General features: G+C 42.0%; 1 long non-coding RNA gene across 1 annotated transcript in view; it reads left to right on the plus strand.

The window, feature by feature from the left end:
- Positions 1–7,180, plus strand: part of LOC109282466 (uncharacterized) — a 237,135-nt gene extending 229,955 nt beyond the window's left edge. Inside the window, exon 5 of the long non-coding RNA XR_009464322.1 lies at positions 2,455–7,180. This is a non-coding gene — a long non-coding RNA (uncharacterized LOC109282466). The remainder of the gene's footprint in view (positions 1–2,454) is intronic.
- The last annotated feature ends 1,992 nt before the right edge of the window (positions 7,181–9,172 follow it).

Genomic DNA, 9,172 nt, shown 5'->3' on the forward strand with positions numbered 1-9,172 from the left:
TATTTGATAGAAATATTGATTTATCCTGACAGTTGTGCCATACTGAGTTTCTTACTGTTTGGATTCTAGCCAAGTTCCCTGCATATTGCAAACTGATTGCTGCCAACACGAGAAATATATATTTAAAAAGCAGTTGTACAGCCTATTGATAGATTCCCAGCAAACAGACTGGGGCCCTTGGGTTATCTCCTGTCACAGCCTAAGTCCTTGACAGCTTACTGGAGCCCCAGGACTCCTTCCTGAAAGCCTGATGCAATAAAACACTTATACATATGCTTAATTTAGCATAAAAATAAGCTTAAGTGTTTTGCAATACATTGGTGTCTTAGTGATGGGGAGAACTGAGAAGGGTCAGAATCCGGAGAAGCATCTATATGACCTGAGCTGTTTTGTTAACTGAAGTTTCTCCTGATTCCCTTAGGTCTCCAGGACTGAACAAAAATAGCCTTTCTCTAGAGACTTGCACGTCTTGCTTCTTCAGGCTTCAGGAAAGAATGTGTCTATGCAAATGAAGCAGAAAAAAGTGTTCAAACTTTTTTGTCTTAATTGTTTATCATGTTTTTTAAAACATCAGAAAGGCTTCAGCTTGCACAGGAGAATTCACCAAGTCAGAGCTTCCTTCAAATCAGTTTTCCCATCTCTGTTCTTTTTTTACAGAGCGCTGGCTTCTTTCTTGTGTGACTCATTTTATATTTCATTGCCTTTGAGAAAAGGTTTTGAGGAACAACAATACATTTTTAATGTGGAACACAGACAACAAGAAGTTGTCTGAGTTCCACAAGTGGAACATTTTTGTAAGTGAATCAGTTTGTAGGAAAGCAAATTTCAGGGCTATAACAGCGTCCCTTTAAATGTTATTTTTTAACATTCATTTCTACAATAAACTTTTGGCTTGTGCAAAAATGATTCATGGACCATAAGTAATCATGGATTTGAGCTGTGTAAAAATTAGCAGGTTTGATTTATAAAAGCTTATATCACTCTCCCCCTCTCTCCCTCCACCCAAAGGAAAAAAAAAAGGAGTTGAATCAGTCAAATTTTGCTTGATTTCCATCTAAATCATAACCTGACCTAAGTACCTTCAAAACCTGACCTAAGTTCCTCCAGGTTGCCCAAACAGTTTGTGAGGAAAAAAAAACAACCCTCTCTTTTGCCAGATCTGGAAATATTTTGCCCAGACTTGTATAATTACTACTTAAGCTGAGCAGGCTGTTAACAGAGGGGAAAATGTCATGCATTTAGCTCTTTCCTTGTTCTCTTTCGCTGTCTAGCATTAATGCATTTACAGAAAATATTTTTTAGACTGTTAGAAAACTGTCTCCCAATATGGGGATAAATGAATGGAAACAGATGAGAGTTATCAGGAAACCAACCCAAAACACAGTGGGAATGATTCTTTTTCCAGTTCCGGCTGTTGTATTCTACTGTACGGATGTTCAGTTAGAGTCCTTTATTCAAAGTAAGAGCTTGTCTTGGGCAAAGCCCTCTCAGAAGCCCTGGGCACATTCAGAGGGTTGGGATGAGGAAGAAAGGGAGTAGTTCCAAAGTGGAAAAGTGAACCTAAGACACTGAAGAGAATCTGGACTGCTTTGCAGAATTGCCCAAGTTTTGGGGTTGGGTAATGGGCAATGTAAGTTTGAGCAATTTCTGGCTGCTTTAATTTATGTGAGGAACTGTATTAGTGCCCAGTGAGAATAGGAAGAAAGGGTGACATAGTCATCTTCCCTCTGGACTAGGGCTTTCTGTGTTGAACTTTCTGGCAGGGCACCGTAGGATCTTAGCCAAGTGCGGCACGTTAGTGTACTTCCAAATTCCAATGAGCTAAAGACACCTAAAATATAAGCTATGTAACTGCATTATAAAAAATGCAATAAAGCAAAAAGCACCTTTACTGTACCAGGACTTAACTGGATTTTTTTTAACTGGCTTGATCACTGGAATGTAAAAAAATAAATAAAATAGAAAGGCATGAGCATTAATTTCAAACAGAAACAATATTACAGTAACTCTGTGTAGAGCGAGAGTTTCAATTTTAATTTTAGTTCATTATCTTTTTCCCTTATTAAGAAAGGTAAATCTGTTTTGTGTTTTCATTATTCCATTAGCTCAAGAAACCTCATCAGTAACCATGAAAACTGCCAACATAAATAGCACAATTTTCATATGTGAGATGGAATAATTAGCTTAACCACCTATTCAGCAGAGGCTGGAGCTAACAATTAGAGAAAGCAGCGTGATTTGAAAATAAGTTACAATTGATTGTGTTTCAGTGGAAATGAAGTTTGGAATGTGTTAATTGGATTTTGCCTAAGCATCTGAGCCACAGTTAGTTGACATGAGACTTGGGGCACTTCAGGAGAGGAGAATCTTCATAGGAAATGTCCAAAAAATATGGTTAATGTAATATTTAAAACACAATTAAAGCAACATGCTAATGACACCCTCACTTTCCAGGTGTGAATGACAGGCAACATCTTCTTCTAGAATTTGTTTGGATTCAAACTGCTGCAGAATGAGACTTCAGTTTTGCTGGGAGCCCTTGTGAATTCTTTTCCTTGAAGCTTAAAATTTTGATTATGGTATTTATTATTTCCCATCAATCTAGACAAAATTCCTGATTATCACTTTGTACCTTTCTTCTTCATCAGTGATGTATGAACTAAATGGATGTTTAAACAAAATGATATAGGGCAGCCTCTGAGGGCTGGAACACTAAATTGGATGTTAAAATTGGTGGAATTCTGCCTTCTGTGTGACTGCAGGATCAAGGAAGGCAATTTCACTAGACACTTGAAAATGTGTTTATAATTGTTCAGGTGAATTATTGGAATCTGGCCCTATGGAGGGCTGTGCTTTCTTAAGAGTGACTGTATAATGCTATATTTGTTTCCCTTCACTATTTTGTTTCCTCACTGGCAATCCCTAATCCACATAAAATCCTAAAGCAGTTTCTAACAATGTTCTCCCGTGGAACAGTTCACACCACTGCTAACAAATCTGCCAGCTGCATACGCTTGTGCTTCTGCAGAATACCTTGCAAACTGTTCTCGGTGTGTGATTCTGGGTGGAAAATTGACATTGTGGAAATGGCTCCTTGGCACTATATATTACCTGTTCCTGGGCACATCTACACGTTCACTAATGTGCCTTCATTACTGCGCATTAAGAGAAGTACTTGGTTAACCAACTACTAATTCAATGTGCAGTAGCTTGCGCTACTGTGCAGTAGCACCAGTGCATGGGGTTTGTTTGATGCTTACTGTGCAGTAGCCTAATAACACCGCGCAGTAGTGTATTAGCATGGATTTTGACTGGCACGCTACTGCACAGTGTCATTAGGCTACTGCACAGTAAACGTTGCATGTAGACATGCTCCCTGGTAAACAGGGATTCTGTTTTTTTCTTTTTAAAAATTGCAATTTCTGTGATTAAAATCCCCCAAATCCCTCACTCCCCACCCACAGCCCCTGGCCCTACCAGTGCCCCTCACTCCCCACTCACACCCCCCTCAGCCCTGCTAGGAGGGGGCCCCCAGCTTCCAGGAATATAGGGCTGGGGACACAGGTCTGCAGCCCACTGCCCCCCAGCAGCACCCGAGCCCTGGCTGTTGCCCATGGAAGGTGGCAGCTGCTGTGGTGGAGTGGAGCCCGGAGCCCGGCTCCCTCTGCTCCGTGGGCAGCACGGCTAGAGCAGAGCCTGTGAGGGAGTGGGTGCGGGCTGCCCACTGCAGGCTCGTGGCTCTCTGCCCTGCTGTCCTTCCCTGGGGCCTCCACGACCCAGCTGGTGGGACCTGGCATGGCAGGGCAGAGCGGGGTGGGTTCCAAGCTTGGGGCAGCAGGGTTGGTGATGCAGAGTTCTACTCCCCACTGCTGCTGGGTGGGCAGGGGTTGCTTTGCCATGGCAGCGCAGGGCTCACGGCAACAACATTGAGCTTCCCAGCCTGGTCGCACTTTGCTGTGCTGCACTGGGTCTTGCCAGCTGGGCTGTGGAAACCACAGCAGGGTAGGGAGCTTAAGTCTGCAGCAGGCAGCCCACACCCACTCCTCACAAAAATCTGGGGGGGCACATGTCCCCCATACGCCTACCAAGACTGCACAGCAGTGGTGAGCCAGCTCCACCTCCTCTCCCCGGAGGAGCCACCCACAGCCCCGTTTTGCTGCCTGCCAGGCCCTGAGGCCACACATTCTGGCCCTGGGGCCCCAAGCACCCTGCCCAAATCCCTCCTTCATTATAGGGTCCTCAATTGCCCCCACACTTACCTGCATGAACTGCTCTCCAGGCTGCCCGGTGGTCATGTGCATATGTCCATGTGCGCAAGCATGTGGTGCCCTCTGTTGACCACCCTCCTCCTGCTCCCCACAGCCCCTCGCAGGCTGGAACTCTGAAGCCTGCAAGGGGGAATCCACCATTTCCTGTGTTTTCTTCTTTAAGTGAGAAAATCCAGGTTCTGCTGCATTTGTCCATGGCGAATGGAAAACCTGGATCCCTGATGATAAAGCGCATGAGTTATCTTACGCTGGAGGTGATTCATTCAGGAAAGACACGTATGTAGGAAATGAAAAAGAGCTCACAATGTCCTGCCTGTTCTTTACCTGTTCTGGGCATTAATAGGCTCCTGTACCCTGTCTAGTCATTTATATGAGTGTAAAGTACTTGTAAAACACCACTTACATAGATTTCTGATCTAAGGGTATGTCTATATTTTAGTATAGTGTAGGGATACTCAAATTAACAAACTTGGGTACTGGTAACAGGTAATTTTGGCAGGTAAAGTAGCCCACTCTGAGCTCTATGCTGCAATGGCTATATAATTTTTAGTCCCTGAGTCTGTTTGCTTAAAACTAGCTCAGTTATCTCTGCACTGCAATGTATCCTGAAGAATAGATGTACCCTCTGAATGTGTAAGTCAGAATGTTAGCGAATATGTTGTCACAATGGACCGTAAATCCTAATCAGTCCCAGCTCCTTCCCTATTTCTCTTAAATCTGATAAAATAATTACTGATGGAAAAGATGGGAGATAAATAATTTTTATTTTTTTGGTAATATCTTTTATTGGACCAACTATATAGTTAGAAGAGATGTTAGACAAACTTTCAGGTGCAAAGTGATAACACTTTACCATTGTCTGTGTTACATGACTAGCTTTATCAGTGTCCCCTTTCTGGTAATTTATATCCTCTTAGCCTTGTGCCTCATGTCTTTACTTATCTTAGAGTAGATATCCACAATCCTCTAACTCTTAGACTGGACCTGGGCTACATTATCCTGTCTACCAATCCTTCTTAGCTAGCAAGTCTGAATGAATTCCCTTTGGGGATTTGTGTTTCCCGGTATACCTCAGCCTTCTGAAAAACAACATATAGTTTATTTAAGCAGTAGGATCAAAGCATGGAGCAAAGATTGCTCATAGGCTTGAGCTGTTGTGATGCTATTCTGCTCACTTTCTGTTCTGCTTTCTGTAAGAAGGCCCTCTTTACAGTACATAGCACTTCCTCCCACTGAAATTCAAATAATTTTCTCTCTCCCCCTTTTACAAAACCACTTTAAAACTCAATCCTTAATTAAATGCTTTTCAGTTACTACCCATATTATTCCTGTTTTATTGTTTGCTCCTATTTTTGTTTTTGTATCTGTCTATATTCTGGTTGATACTAGGGGTTTTAATAAATGAAGAATTGTTTCTATAATTGTTGTTCACACTTTAGCAGCTCTGCTTTATAAATTGTATTATTAAAAGTAAGAGAAAAAGGATTTTAAAACAATCTACATGCATGCTTATTTTACCTAACGGTAAAGGTGTGCAGTCTCAGAAACCCCAGCAAATGACTGTGCCTCAGTTTAGTTCCTCAGAACTTCATTTCCCCTTGAGACACCATTTAAACCTGCCAAGGAGTCTTTGATCTCTTGGGTTTGTGGGCCTATTCCTGTTTTAACTAACTCTCTAGTGCTGCTGAGTGGTTTGCCTTGATCCATTTTTGCCCTACCTGCTTGTTTTTCCCAAGTGCTCTATTAAACTAGACCAATATACACATACATTAAACATCCCAATAATTAGGTCATCTTACAGTTCTCCTAAATTATTACTGAGAAGCTCCAAATCTTATCACAGTTGCCATCAATAGACTTTGAGGTAATGCCTCAGTTAGATCAATAGGATAGGGGAGTTCACATTTCTCAAGGCTACAGTTTCAGGCCATCTGCAGACTCAGGAACATGATGCTGCGTTTGTTTCCCTTAATTTGCATTTGGAAGTTTATCCTTCCAAGAAGACTAAAACTGACTGTCTTTTGCATGAAAACTTAAACTATGAACACTTGAGCCGTTAAGACCCTGTAAAATAAGGCATCCTTAATCCAAAAACCTTCAAACACGTGACACTGCCCTTAACAGAGATGTAGCTCTCCCTTAATGTCAGGGAATTTAGCTTTGAATACGTGCCGTTGATGTGATTTGTGGCAAACCCCATCCTGTGCGTGTGGACAGAGTCACGGAAACTGCTCGTTTGTGTGTGGCTGTTGTGATGCAATTTGGTCCCATTTTTATCTCATGCTTAGTCTGTCATGGCTTATTCATTTGTCCGTGGCCTTAGATTTGACAGAATCTATATATGCTCCATGAGCAATGTTGATTCGCCAAGCAGGCTGGTCCAAACATGTTTTTTCATTTACCTTCCTTCCCTCCCCGAGGCCATCTGTTCATCCTGAGAATGTGAATATCAGTTATGATCATAGGGAAGGTTGCCTTTTTGTTTAAAAGTTTATAATAATAAACTTCAGCAAATGGGGGCTTCAGCAAATAGCGGCTGATTCTCTCAGCAAATGCTGAGAGACCTGTGTAGATAGGGTTACAAACACCAAGCTATAGGGTGAGCAGCAATCTGTAAACTGTTCCTATGAAGAAGCTGCAGTCAAAGAGCTGTTTTACACTCCTGTGCATGCTATGTCTTCTTAAGGCCTACATGCAGAGGCTACAGAGGACAAAAGCAAGGAGGTGTTAGGTACTAATAGCTATATATGCTCTGCAGAAATCCATCCATTAACCAGAGGACCACCCACAGCTCATTGTTTTGGACACTTACACTGTAATTTTCCTTTATGGATGTCCTGCAGTATAGACTCCACCAGGATTCTGGTCTCTGGCATGCACATACATACCATACACACTGACAGAAACCCAAAGGCTTACATGGCTCAGCCATTTAAAAAATGTTTTTTATGTTATTGTGTTAAAGAAAAAGCCCTGGATTGTTTAGGGGTATCTCTGAAGATCTTTAGGAGTGTTTTGTTTTTTCCAGGAGTGCATTGTTTATTGTGATACCTCAAGGGGGTAAGGAAAACGTCTTTTCTCAAGACACAAAGTTTAGTTACCTTTTGTATTCGCAGTGGGTGCGTCTACACATGCACATTTACTGTGCAGTAACCAAAATTACTGTTCAGTAACCAAAAATTACTGTGCAGTACAGGTAGTGTCTACATGTGCATGCCCATACTGTGCAGTAAATATGGTGACTGCTGATTTGGGTGATGCAGGTATCAAATTTACACCTAATTAGTTACTGTGCAGTGACGCCTTTTACTGTGCAGTAACACTGTGTGTGTGGACTGACTTGGGACTAACTTTAGTCCCAAGTTGGTCCACACACATCGTTCCCGAGCTTTAATGCCTGCACATGTAGATGCCAGTGTAAAACCTCTTACTGTGCAGTAAATTTAATGCATAGTAAATGCACGTGTAGACACGCCCAGTATTAAAGTGCAAGAGGCTGATTCTAATCTCCCTTACAATGGTATAAATCATAAGGATCAGAGTGGGATATCTCTTTGTTGGGTCCCTCCTGGGAGCCCTCTTCTCCTGTAACGTATGCAAAAAAGGGGAATCTCCTGAAGATCTTCAGAGATACCCCTAAACAATCCAGGGCTTTTTCTTTAACACAATAACAAAAACATTTTTAAAATGACTGAGCCATGTAAGCCTTTGGGTTTCTAATTTATGAGATGCATAATTAAGTTTGCCAAAGCTGCTGGGGGATTCATTGTAATGGACGATTTGTGGCTGAATCTCCAAATCCAGCAGTGATATACATATAAAAACTGTTTCACCATAATGTGCATGGGAAGATATGGGCTATCTCTTTAACTACTCTTCTTCCCTTTTCCGTACTGTTTTGTCATCTCATTTGACAAAGGGAGATGAGCTCCCATGGGAAAAGTGTTGTGAAGTCAGGCCTTTGGACAGTAGGCCGGTTACCTTCATTGGTCACATATTGGCCTCTTGTGGGCTAAGATTGAGTGTAGGGAGTATCTGAAGTCCTGGACTAAAGACTCTGGAATGGAGGATGCTTGCCTGTAGTATCTGGGGGCATCAGAACCCCAGGACCTTGGGCCTGCACATAGGATGCCTGCCAATGGATGTGGAAGTATCTGAAGTCCCAGGGTGATAGGTCTGGGCTTGAGGATGCTCGTGGGTTGTAGCACCATATGTGGTATTTATAACAATTAAGTATATTCAACATTATCATTTTTGGAATGATTGAGTTCTGCTCAAATTAGATGATTTGGAGCTGATTTGGCTAATTTGACCTGGAACATGAAATATATAAAAATATATATACCCTACACGCTCTTCAGAGAGACAGGTGGCCTAAGAGGAAAGCACTATACTAGGTGTCAATATAAGAGTGATATTGTAGCCATGAAGGTACAGAAATGATGTGAGGCAAGAATGTCTTGCATTGAAAATTATATCCCAACCACATAGGTGATCCAATAAAAGATAGCACTCTAAGAAATGCTTGCCTCTAGGTGTCAGGGTCATATGTTCTCTGCTTGACTATGTCACTGGTTCTGTGTGAGACTCTAGGCAAGTCACTTCACCTCTGTATGTTACCCACTTGGGTTTTGCCCCCACCACTTGCCTGCCTTGAGAATTTAGAATGGAGGTTCTTTGTGATAGAAGCTGCTTCAAAGTCTGGATTTGGCTACATTGCAAAAAAAAAAAAAAAAAAGAAAAAAGGATCAGCTAACTCAAGTTAGAAGAGAAGTAGAGAGACAGGAAATGTAGGTTTAACTCAGGCTAGCAGCTTGAGCTCAAACCTAGAGAGGAGCATGGCATTGATCTTGAGCCACTAACCCAAATTAAAACCCAAGTTCCTCAAGAGGTCAGGATTTGGC

This window comes from Alligator mississippiensis, chromosome 9, assembly GCF_030867095.1.
Source record: "Alligator mississippiensis isolate rAllMis1 chromosome 9, rAllMis1, whole genome shotgun sequence".
NCBI classification, from domain to species: domain Eukaryota; kingdom Metazoa; phylum Chordata; order Crocodylia; family Alligatoridae; genus Alligator; species Alligator mississippiensis.